Raw genomic sequence first — 11,976 nt, forward strand, 5'->3', positions numbered from 1 at the left:
TGAATGCTGGTGGAAATGTGGGGTCAGTCACACAGGGTGAAATCTGGTGGAAATGTGGGGTCAGTCACACAGGATGAATGCTGGTGGAAATGTGGGGTCACACAGGGTCGATGCTGGGGGAAATGTGGCAAAGGGGTCTTTACATTCTGAACTACAGAGCAATATCTTGTGCACTGAGTATGCATTAGTCTGTGTGAAGTGGGGGGTAGATAAGGGGAGAGGGGTTCCCCGGGGGGCTTCCACTGCAGGAGCAGGAAGTCTTTGCGCTGCCCTTGGAGCACCCCGCTGTGGGTTCCCTCCACGGCAGTCCTTGCCTTGTTCTTCCTGTTCAAGGGGATCCAAGAAGATGGCTCATCTCAGCCGAGGGGATCTGGGGACAGGTGTCCGGGCCCCCTGCATGGGGAGCTTCCCACTCTATCTGTGACCAGAACCCAGGGGTGTGGAGAGGGGCGGCTGCACGTGCCCTCTTGACAAACCAAACCCTTTCCCTTGCTGGGAGAGCCATAATTAGGCCAGATCTCAGCATGGCAGCCAGGATGTGTGCGAGCGGAGTTTCCGGTCCTCCTTCCCCAGGGCCTAGTTAACTGAATAAACTCTTCCAAAGGGCTGTGGATCAGCATTTCACCAGATGAAGTATGGCTCTGACAGAGACCTCTCTGAGGCAAACCGCGGAAGGCAGAGCTCCCCCAGACAGAAGTGAGTTCGAATCCCAGCTCCGCCACTCAACAGCTCTGTTATCCCGGAGAAGTTAAGTACTCTAAACCCTGATCTCCTCCTCCTGCGAAAAATGAGGACAATAATATCACTGACTTCTTAAGGTTGTTGTAATGATTAAATTGAGGTCATCCACATAAAGCTTTCAGCCCAGTACCTGGGAGATAACTCTTAGTGCTTGGGAGCAATTATTTTCATTGTTGATAATATATTGATGTTAATAATTAGCAACATTAAGAAAGTTAATAGCAAATTAGAGTTTTCAGGGGGACTTTTTCCAGAAGGAGCTTCAACATCAGTTCCTTCCAGTGTGTAAAGTCCATCAGAGTCTCTGGCCTTCTGGGCCAGGAAGCCCGCTGAATCTCTACAAGGAAGGGAGCATCTCTGCATGAGATAAAGGTTGCCTCTCTTTTTTCAGTAGAGTAGCATGTATCGGTGGTTTGGACTGGTCACCTGAGCATATTCCCCTGCATCCCGAGGTTCATGGAAGGTATTTCAGAAAGTACCACACACTGTTGGCGGAGTGGGGACCCGTCCGGTGAAGCTCCCCTTCTTGTTCTGACCGCCAGGAAGCTCAAGGCCAACAGTCAGCCCATCCTTCTTATTATTCTTTGCTAGGCCGCACCTTTTCCTGCCTAGGGGACATTCCACCTGCCGTACCCTAGCTGGGAGCCGCCTCCTTAGATACACATATGACTCTTTCCCACCTCCATCAGGTGTCTGCCGTCGTGTTAGTCTGCCTGAGCTGCGGTAACAGAATACGGCAGACCAGGTGGCCTGTAAATAACTGAACTTTCCTTCTCACGGCTCTGGAGGCTGGAATTCTGAGATCAGGGCGCCAGTGTGGCCGCGTCCCCTTCCACTTTGCAGAGTGCTGACTTCTTGTCGTACTCTCACACGGCAGAGAGTAGGGAGAGGAAGCAAGCTCTCGTGACTCTTGTAAGGGCACTCATCCTATTTCTGGGGGCTCCTTCTCAGGGGTTTATCAAACCCTAATCACCTCCCCAAGTTCCCACCTCCTAGTGCCATCACATTGCCAGGTAGGGCTTCCACACATGAATTTAGAAGACACAAACTTGCATCCCGTGACTGTCACCTTGGCGACACCATCCCTGACTGTCCTACTTCAAACCTCAACTCCACCCATCACTCTCCAGTTACCAACCTGTTTTCAGTTTTTTCCTAGAACAAAGGGAAGCCCCAGGGACAGGCTAACACTGACCTGGTCTCCAAAGACCACATTGAGTACATTTGTACCAATTTCCTACAAAATTATTATTTTTTATTTTTTAAAGATTTTATTTATTTATTTACTTGAGAGAGAGCTCACAAGCAGGGGGAGCAGGAGAAGGAGAAGCAGACTTCCCGCTGATCAGGGAGCCCAATGCGGGGCTCGATCCTGGGACTTTGGGATCATGCCCTGAGCTGAAGGCAGACACTTAACTGACTGAGCCACCCAGGTGCCCCCCCTACAAAATTATTAAGAGATTATTAAGAAATATCCATTCCCCTTGACTCAACAATTGGACTCATAGAAATAGCCTCAGGCACTAGCAAATACAAAAGATGGTGAGTTTATCCATGTATAGACGTGAAAACCTAGAAGTCAGCTAAATATCTACCCATAAGGGAGTAGATGAAGACGTTACCATCGGTGTGGTGGAACATCACGCAGGCATTCCGAGTCTTTCACACTGTGGGGCTACCGTTAAATCGCAAAATAAATCTGGATATTATTTACTTACAGTGTAGTTGTAAATGGGTGTATGGGACACTGTATTTCACACTGTTAAGCTTATCATTGATGGAAAAAACACAGGTGATTATCCCCTTTACTCCTTTTGTGTTTCTAAGATATGTTTACAATGAACATGCATTGCATTTACAATAAGGAAATAATAAGGGGTTTTTCACAATCGCACTGTCGCTTCGTGCTCAGGAAGCAATTGTCAGTGCCCCAAACAGAATGTGTCCCCTCCAGAATGCGATCAGCCGTATCCCCAGCATTCCTAGGCTCAGTGAGGCAGCGATCTGCATTTCTTTTCCTTTTTCTTTTTCTTTTTTAATTTTTCTGTGCGCTGTTCGGAAAACAGCAGGCACAGCAAATAACAACCCTCTAGATAATACAAATGGGTAAATATTGCCAGGATTCGTTACATAAAGTGCTAAGAAATATAACTTGAGGATGTAACCACTTATTTTCCCACCTTCAGAAATCCCAGTGTCTGTTCCTGCCAAAAAAGATGGAGGGTGGGGAATTTTGCAGAGGAAAAAAAAAAAATTAAGTCTTTTCTTTCAAAGTGACAGAGGAAGAAGTGGGGTTGGTAATGGAGGAAAATGCTGCATCGAGTAAAATTAGAGATTTGCCTGTTATCTCCTCTGAAAGCACAAACCGAGTGGATTATGCGGCAGGAGAGTGACAGATGTCACCCTCTGGAAGGATTGGGGATTAATGGACACTTTTTAGATTTGCAGGGAAACTTTTTCCCCTCCTCTAACAGACCCACACAGAGTCTGGTACAGACTCAAGAGGGGCGGACTGATCCCACAGAAACTTGCCTTGTGATTTGCGTCAATTCAAGGAAAAGCTCTAGGAAAAGGAGAAAAGCATCCTCTTTGTATCAATGTTCCCTCCTCTGCACTTTCAGACTTTCTCTTGGGCACACTGCAGGCACTGTTCCTCTCTCTGTGCATGGTACGAGACATGTTTCCTCTCTGGTTTTCACATCCTCCAGCCTTCTGAGGGTATCCCTCTTCTAAACCCCCACCCCCACCCCCAGCCAAGTCTTGACAACAACGTTAAGCCACACTGCTCAGCACCTGAGCCCTCGCTCACCTGCCCAGGGTCCCTGCAGGAGAGTGAACCATCCAAGGTGAAAAGGCTCACAGCTGGTCCAAGCCTGATATGCAAACCAAGGCTAGTCTCTGCCTGGAGCTCCAGTTCTAATTTCTGATGCCCTCGGAAGGACTGGCCAATGTCAGGCGGAGCCTACCTGATACCCTGGGCCAGTGCCAGGGCAGGAGCCTGGGCCAGAGCCCCTTTAAGACACCTCTGGGGATCTTAAGGATTGATTTTGGAAGCTTTGACTGAGTTCAGTACTTTTCCGGAAGGGTAGGAGGCATTCTGTGGTTGGGCAGCTGCCCTAAATTTAGGCTGATAACATTTGCTTGGTAAGACCAATCCTTTAGGTTGGATAATGGTCTTAAGCTAGAGGCCCACAGTCAAATTCAGCCCCTAAAGATACTTTCCTTGGCCTGCACAATGATTTTTGTCAAGACGTAAAACTTGAATAATTCCACGTAAAAGTCCGCATTTCTGGGTGTTTTGTTTTTTTTCCCCTGAAAACAGAGTTGGTTGCAGAATGCATGTTTAAGAACATGTACTCTGGCGCCAGATTTCTTGGTTTAGAATCCCAGCTCTGTGACTAGGGGTAAATTACCAAACCTCTCTGTGCCTCGGTTTTCTCATCTGTAAAATGAGAATAATAACAATAATAACTGTCTCCAATGCTTGTTGTAAGGATTAAATGAATACAAACAATGCTTTCATACCAGTGCCCACCATATGTGTGTTAGAATAGTTACTACACTAGGTCGCTAGTAACACTGGACAGGCATTCCTAACACTATCTCCCTCGTTCAAGACAGGGCATGACCTCTTCATGTTATTACGTCTCCCACTCCACTCAATTCACTCATTACTTTAGCTGCCAGACCTCTGTAAGTGTTTGAGCTTGAGAGCCCCAGCCTCCAATGAAGATACAGTATTCACCAGTGTGGGACCTTTGTAAACCCAAAGTGTAATACTGCCTTGGGTAACTGCTGGGAGATTTCACAGCTGCAGAATTTGGGGCACCAGGAAGTCCATGGGCATAGGTGGAACAGTGTGTCCTGCTCCTGATTTGGCCATGTCACTTAGTTTGGGCTACGATAGGCAGCAGACGTGATGATGTGTCGGTTCTGAGCCTGAGTCTGAAATGTTGCCTCTTGCATTTTCATTACTATCGAAGAAGGAAAAGCTAGGCTAGATGCTGGTTCCAGGAAGAGGGGGAGTGATGCATGAAGCAAGCCTTCCTGGTTAAGGTGACCTATCCAAACCCAACAGAGAGCAGGGTCCCAGCTAACCTGCAGAGATGCGCTGAAACCAACACAGACCAGCCAATCTTTGGGGAACCTGCATTCACATGACATATAATAATACATGGCTGTTGTTTTAAGCCACCGAGCATTGGGGTGGATTGTTACACAGCAAACACTAGCTCATAAGCTGTCCTATGGAACCCCTTAGCATCACCCAGCGACCTAATGGGACATGGCAAGTTTTTCTGGGACACAGTGATGATGCCATCTGTGTTAGCTGTGACCAGAGAACGGGGCTGCTCTCGACCTCACATGAAGAGTCAAACATTCAGGGGTGGGGGTGTTGGATACCCAGCTGCCAGTTTGGCACCCCAACCCCTCACACAGCCTTGGGCAAAACCACAAGACAACGCCCTTCATGGATTTTCTCTGTTCCTAGGGAGTATCCTCTCATAGTTCTTGTCCTCTCTTGTCACGTCCCTATAAATACACACAACATCACCAGGTGTTTGTTCATTTGTTTAAGCCACACAACGGAAGAATGGACTAACGGAGACAGTCTGAAAAGTTGTTTCAATACATTTAAGAAGATTGACATCAATCATTGAGTGCGTCTTTCCTGACCACAACAGTATGAAACTAAAAATCGGTCACAAGAAAAAGAAGCTACCGGTGATGTCCAGGCTGAAGACTGTGTTGGCCTGAATGAAGACTTTAGGAGGGAGGATGGAGATGAGTGAACAGATTTAATAACAGACACAGTGTCGGTAACAACGCCTGTCGGTGCTTGTTCTCCCTGCTCTCAGAGCCCTACGTATCTTTAATCAACAACCTTAGGGGCTAGGTACTAGTACTCCTTCTGCTTCACAGACAGTGATGTTGAGGCCAAAGTGACCCAGTCTGCAAATGGAGCGTTCAAAGCCAGGAGTCCTGAGTCTGGGCCCTTTCCCCAGCATGCCACCGCTACTGCCTCTTTCAGGAGCTCTGCAGGGGGCGGAATAAACCGGGCTTAGTGGTTTATAAGCCACGGGGGGTGAAGGACGAGGAGTGCAAAACAGTTGGAAGACATCATGGTCTTCTCATTTGTTCTAAGGGAACAGTGTGTGTGTGTGTGTGTGTGTCCATGTGTGTCCATTTACAATGACAAACAAGAAAAAGTCCATTTCCAGAGTAAGATTTTGATTAGAGAAGACTCACGGGAGAACAATTATTATCGCCAAATACTAGGAGGACTGTCAAGTATTTGGTTCAGACTTGTTCTCTGAGAATCAAGGAAGGAGAAGTTGTCTAAGTGAGGTCTCAACGTCACTTGGCAAGGAGAAGGAACAAAAGAATGCGTCAGTGGGGGGGGGGTGTCCGCATGCCTGTGTATCAGATAAACAAATAATTTCAAAGCAATCACAGCGGCGTTGCATGACAGAACTTGTTCTGAGTGTGTCTGCCACGGCCGGGCACCCACTGCACTATCACAGAAGAAGTGGAGTCTATTTGAAATCCATTTGCCTCTTTGACTTTCCCAGTTAATACTGTCGCCAAGATACGACAAGATTAACAGCCATTTGGAGGGAGAGAAACCCCGTGTCTTCTTGGCTTTGTCTTGCTCTTTTAAAAAAGATCCTTGTTTGAGAAGGAGCAGCGGTCCTTCTCTCTAGAACAGAGATCGATACTGGCTTTTCTGCTCAAGCTAGCAAGTGTATTTTCTTTCTTTCCAAGAGATGACTGCTGGGGCCGGGGAGGCCGAGTGTCCTCGTTCAACTGGATGCCCTAGAACTTTGCTCTTTGACAACATTTTTTTTTTTTTTAATGCTTTGGAAGAGCTCACTTTCTCTTCAGCCCTTCAGGGCCCAGTTGTACGAGACAGCCTCAGCGTCCTTCCCTCCCTCCCTGCTCTTGTCCTGAAGTTGAGATTTCTTTCTGTATGGTTCCCCCTCACCTAAGTGACTGGTGTGATCTGACAGAGAGCAGATCTAGGTTCCAGAATGGGGATTGGACCTCTGGGACTTGTCCCCGAGTATACGATGGAGACCACCAAAGAGGGATCGAGAGATCAGTGTAAGCCGGATAGTTGAGAGAGACCTCAAAAGATGGGGGGAAAAAAAGAACCTCTGAAAATCTGCCACCAGATTTTGGATGAGCGCAGAGCTGGTGACAGAGTCTAAGTAAAACCATCAGGGAAATGTAAACACAGGGTCATTCCAAGAGGTGAGGTACAAAAGTAGGAACAAAGAGGGAAACCCAGGCCTTTCTTGATGAGCTGGGCAGGGACATTTCAATTCCTCTGTCTGTAGGGTTCGCACTGTGGGATACCAGAGACGACGTGCTGGGAGTGGCCCGAATTAAGAGGCGGCCGTCAGGACAAACACGCACGTTCTGGGCTGTGACTGGGCTCCTGTCAGTCACCGCCACCTCTGATTTCTGCCTCGTTTAGCACACGGACAGAACACAGAAGCCACGGTGGCTCCACATTTGGCCTCGGCTTTTCCTTAAGATCACATCTAAAATAAGTAAGTAAATAAATAAATAAATCACATTTGGAAAAAAAAAACGTATTTGATGAGAGAGCAAGAGAGCACAAGCAGGGGGAGCGGCGGAGGGAGAAGCAGGCTCCCCGCTGAGGGACTCGATCCCAGGACCCTGGGATCGTGACCTGAGCTGAAGGCAGATGCTCAACTGACGGAGCCACCCAGGCGCCCCCAAAAAGATCACATTTTAAAACAAAAGGGAAATTGATCATAAGAGACCCTAATCAAACTACAAAAAGAAAACGAGGAGAAATTTATATGACTAAGTCATAAAATCTCAGGCTGTTGGTGGATGGGGGGAACGCAGTCCCGAGGGGGCCCCACGACCAAGAGAGATGAGAAGCCACTACTTCTCCGTCTTCCCCTACAGGAGCTGTGATGCCCCTCGGACGTGCGGGGTCAGGTTTGCAGTTCGCCTCTCCAGAGTGGTCAAGGCGTCATGCTGTGCGTTTTTTAGTCATTTCTGGCTCCATTTTCCCGCCCTTCTGTGTTTATTTACCTGGTATCTATTTTGAATTTGGGCTTTCTTTTTTTTTTTTTCCAGATTTTATTTATTTGTCAGAGAGCACAAGCAGGGGGAGCAGCAGGCAGAGGGAGAAGCAGGCTCCCCACTGAGCAGGGAGCCCGATGTGGGGCTCAATCCCAGGACCCTAGGATCATGACTTGAGCCAAAGGCAGATGCTTCACCGACGGAGCCACCCAGGTATCCCTCTCTTTTCATATTATTGATTCTTTTGAATCATATGACATCTTTTTGGAAAAATAAGTCAAATATTAAAACACGCACTTGAACCTTAAAAAAAAAACCCTTGCTCTTGAACATACACTGGCATGCATGCCTATGTGCAATCCCATGGTCTACACACACACGCTTGTATTTCTCTCGGCCCCACACCTGCACACCAGCACCCAGCGCCACAGGGTAATTGGGAGCAGTTCGTAAGCAACGTCATACAGAGAAGGTACAGGAGGTGTATTTGGGTCATGGCGTCAGTGGGTTATCTTGCTATTCTTGTGGGAATTTACCTTTCTAGACCATCGGAAGTGAAAGATGCAATTTGCAGAGATTACTGAAAACTAAGTTCTATCCCATGCAACCCTCGGCGATACAACTTCATCACTCCTGCTCAAGGGCCGGAGTCTGCTTGGCTGGCCCGGACACTTGGTTTGACCAACGCAAAGCAGCAGAGGTGATACTGTGGAAGTTTTGGGGTCTGGATTTCAAGAGATCTTGCAGCTTCTCTGAGCCTCTGGAAGCCATGGGGGGATGGGAGAACCCATCAACAGGCAGCCTGTCCCTTCGCATCTTCTGTTCCAGGGACAAGCTGATGCCAGAGCGTGCACTAGAAGGCAGGTGTCCAGGCCTCCAGTCTCACATCTTTAAAGAGGGTGAGCAGCACTGCCCCCCTCCTCCGTGAGAGCACAACCCTGCGACACAGGAGGAAGGGACAACACTAGGAGTCAAAAGGCAGAGCTGTAGTCCCTGCTCCGTCAGATGCTTGCTGTGTGTCTATACCTAAGTAAAATGACGTCTCTGGACCTCGCCCCCGTCATCTGTGAGATGAGCAGGTGGGAGAAGTGAACCTCCAGGCCCTGGTAAGTTCTGAGCGTCCCTGATGACTCTGAAGCCTGCCTTCTCAGCTCTTCTGTCACAGCGGGAGCTCGGGGATTTTACTGTGACAGGCTGGAAACCAGCGTGGTGGGGGGGCAGGGGGTTGCATTTCATGCTGTCAGCTCCCCTTCTTCTAAAGGGTAACATTGTCACTCACAGCTTATCTTGCTGTGAACTTGCCTTAATGGTTTCGTGGGATTCAGGCTCAGATGAATCATCGTGGGCAACAAGCAACACGACAGACTCATCACTAATTAACTGGCAGCCGTGCACAGTACCACGTTGCCTGGTGTGGAAGGCCTGTTTCTGCATTAGCCCCTGTGCTCCCGGGTTCTCGGGACGCTGTGCCATGTCATTCTCCGGTGCTCGTCTCAGCTGCGAGCATAGTGGGTGCTCACCCTGGAGAAGAATCATCAAGAGAAGACGCGATCCAGGAAAGCGTGTTTCTGTGTCCCTCTCCGTCCCCAAAACCAACACTGCATGTAAGGGAGACATTCTGCTTTCGCTCTCTTTGGCAATGAACACGTTTGCACTTGCAGTGCTGGAGAAAAATGCAATAGCATCGTTACCCATGCAATGCTGTAGGAGCGAAGATTAGGTCACACCATAGATAGGCTCTGAAGTTGTGTTTTCGATCGAGTTTTTTTTATCAGAGAGATTTATTCACGTTCAGCTATGCACATACCATTCCACCCATGTTCGGTGTTAAATCTGCACAGAACAGCAAATTGGTGTTGGAGTGAATGAATCTCTCTTGCAAAACAACTACACGGTGCTGGTTTCTTTTTTCCGAGTGTCTTGCCCTTTATTCCTCAAGTCACTGTGCTTGCTTCTAGGTCCACACCAGTGATTTCAGTATTAGTGAGAATTCTTCAGCAATTATAAAGCCATAGGCACAACTCAAATGAGCGTAAGCCAAAAAAGGAAACTTGGAATCATGGGTAGAGGTCACAGTGATCGCACAAAAAGAGTCAGGGCTTTGGGGCTTGAGGATTCATCCTGGAACTCAGTGCTGCCAGAAATCAATCAGTCAATCAATCAACAAACCAATTCCTCTCTCTCCCCCATGTAGGGACACAGCAAGAAGATGGCCCGTTGGGAAGGCAGCAAGCAGGAGGGGGGTTCTCGTCAGAACCCAAGCATGCTGGCACCCTGACCTTGGACTGCCAGCCTCTAGAACTGTGAGAAAATACATTTCTGTTCAAGCCACCCAGTCTGAGCTGACGATACGCCAGCCTAGTCTGGTCTTCCTCTTATCTCTCTGATATTTTTTATCCTTTGTGCTCTTTTCATGGTTCGTTTTTACCGAGTCCCATGTTTTCGATTATCATTACCACTCAGGCCTCCTGGATACAATCTTCAGCCCATATCTCCCACCTGAGCTGCATATTAACCTATCTTGCTACTTACTACGTGATTCCACTGGTGCCTCGCAGTCAGATACCCAAAACCCAACACGTTATTTCCTCCCAAACTCTTCCTCCAATGTTGTGCCCATCCACAGTCTTCATCTCCGTGGAAGGACCTGAATTCATCCATTAGCGAGAGGGTGTCCACACTGACGTGTCCTTCTCCCTTGCCCTCAGGTGCAAACACTCACCAGACCCTACTTATTACAACAGCAAGAAGTTCTAGAACTGCCCCGTTCATCTTCCCTCTCACCAACACCTTTGTGAAAGTGACGGCCATTGCTCACTGACTATGGTTCTGCTGTCATCTCATCTCTCCGACACTCCGCAACCGAATCTGACCGCGCTGTTCCTCTGCCCGAAACTCGGTCTGGGTCAAAGGTGCTGCATGTTGTGCCTCGCACTTACCTTCCCAGCATGATTTCTTGCTCTTTCCCCCTCACATGTGGATCTGCTTATGATCCTTTTGGAACATATCATTTCCACTAATGCCTCTGGATGTTTAAGCACTTTTTCTATCTAAAATATCATTTCTAGGGGCAGCTGGGTGGCTCAGTGGGTCGAGTGTCTGACCCTTGGTTTTGGCTCAGGTCGTGATCTCAGGGTGGTGGGATCAAGTGAGCCCCACGAGCCCCACGTCAGGCTCTGCACTCAGGATGGGGTCGGCTTGGGATTCTCTCTCTCCCTCTCCCTCTGCCCCTCCCCCCCCCACTCATGCTCTCACTCTCTCAAAAATAATCTATAAAATAAAATAAAATATCATTTGTTGTTCTTACCTGATTAACTCCTACCAGTCCTGATTTCAGTTTAGTGGTTCTTCGTTTGGGAAGCTTTCTCATCCCCCCAAATTTAATAAGGTCCTCATGGGATCACAGAGATCATGTTATTAATCTTTTGTAGGACCATTTTTTTCCCCCTCTTCTGTTAGAATGTGAGTTCCTTAGTTGCAGGAGTCATGTTTGATGGCTGCAGTGGATACTTAGTTGATATTTGCTTAATGAGTGAGTCAATAAAGTAATAAGTGAAAGAATACGCAAAGATAGATATAAACCCGTACCCACACTGCAGCTGCACAGCGACTGTAATTCATTCGGCTCAGCTCTTGCAAAAACAAAAACAAACTCCACAGCTTCACCTTTTTTAGTGGGAATATGTTTATAAGGACTCTAAGAAGTGTCATCTTTATGGCTTTATCCACAAGGTCAAGATGTTTATGTGTCCTCTGTGCTAATTCCATTACCTTCTTCTTAAAAATCTATTCTATCCATCAATGTCTGCTGTTCGGGGGTACTTTGGATGAAGATCTATTTTATCCCCTAGTGATAAATAAACACACATTAAAGCTCTCAGCTGGCCTTTGCAAATGACATGTTCCTTCTTGTTACTTTTTTCTCTAATATTGGCTTAATTGTTTTCTAATCGCTGTGAAATAAACAAACCCTGGCTGTTATGTTTTACCCAGACAAGTGGCTCACTCGGATTTGTTTGCCTGTTTTATCTGGGGTCTTGACTTTGATTTTACATGGGTGTGCCTAAATGTAGTGACCGAGAAAATGCTTGGGTACTAAAAAATGGGATGTAAGTGGAGACTTCTGGTTTAATGTGCATGACTAAAATGGCAGAAGGAAAGCATTCACAT

The sequence above is a fragment of the Ursus maritimus genome, unplaced genomic scaffold (genome assembly GCF_017311325.1).
Source record: "Ursus maritimus isolate PB19 unplaced genomic scaffold, ASM1731132v1 scaffold_2, whole genome shotgun sequence".
NCBI lineage: Eukaryota > Metazoa > Chordata > Mammalia > Carnivora > Ursidae > Ursus > Ursus maritimus.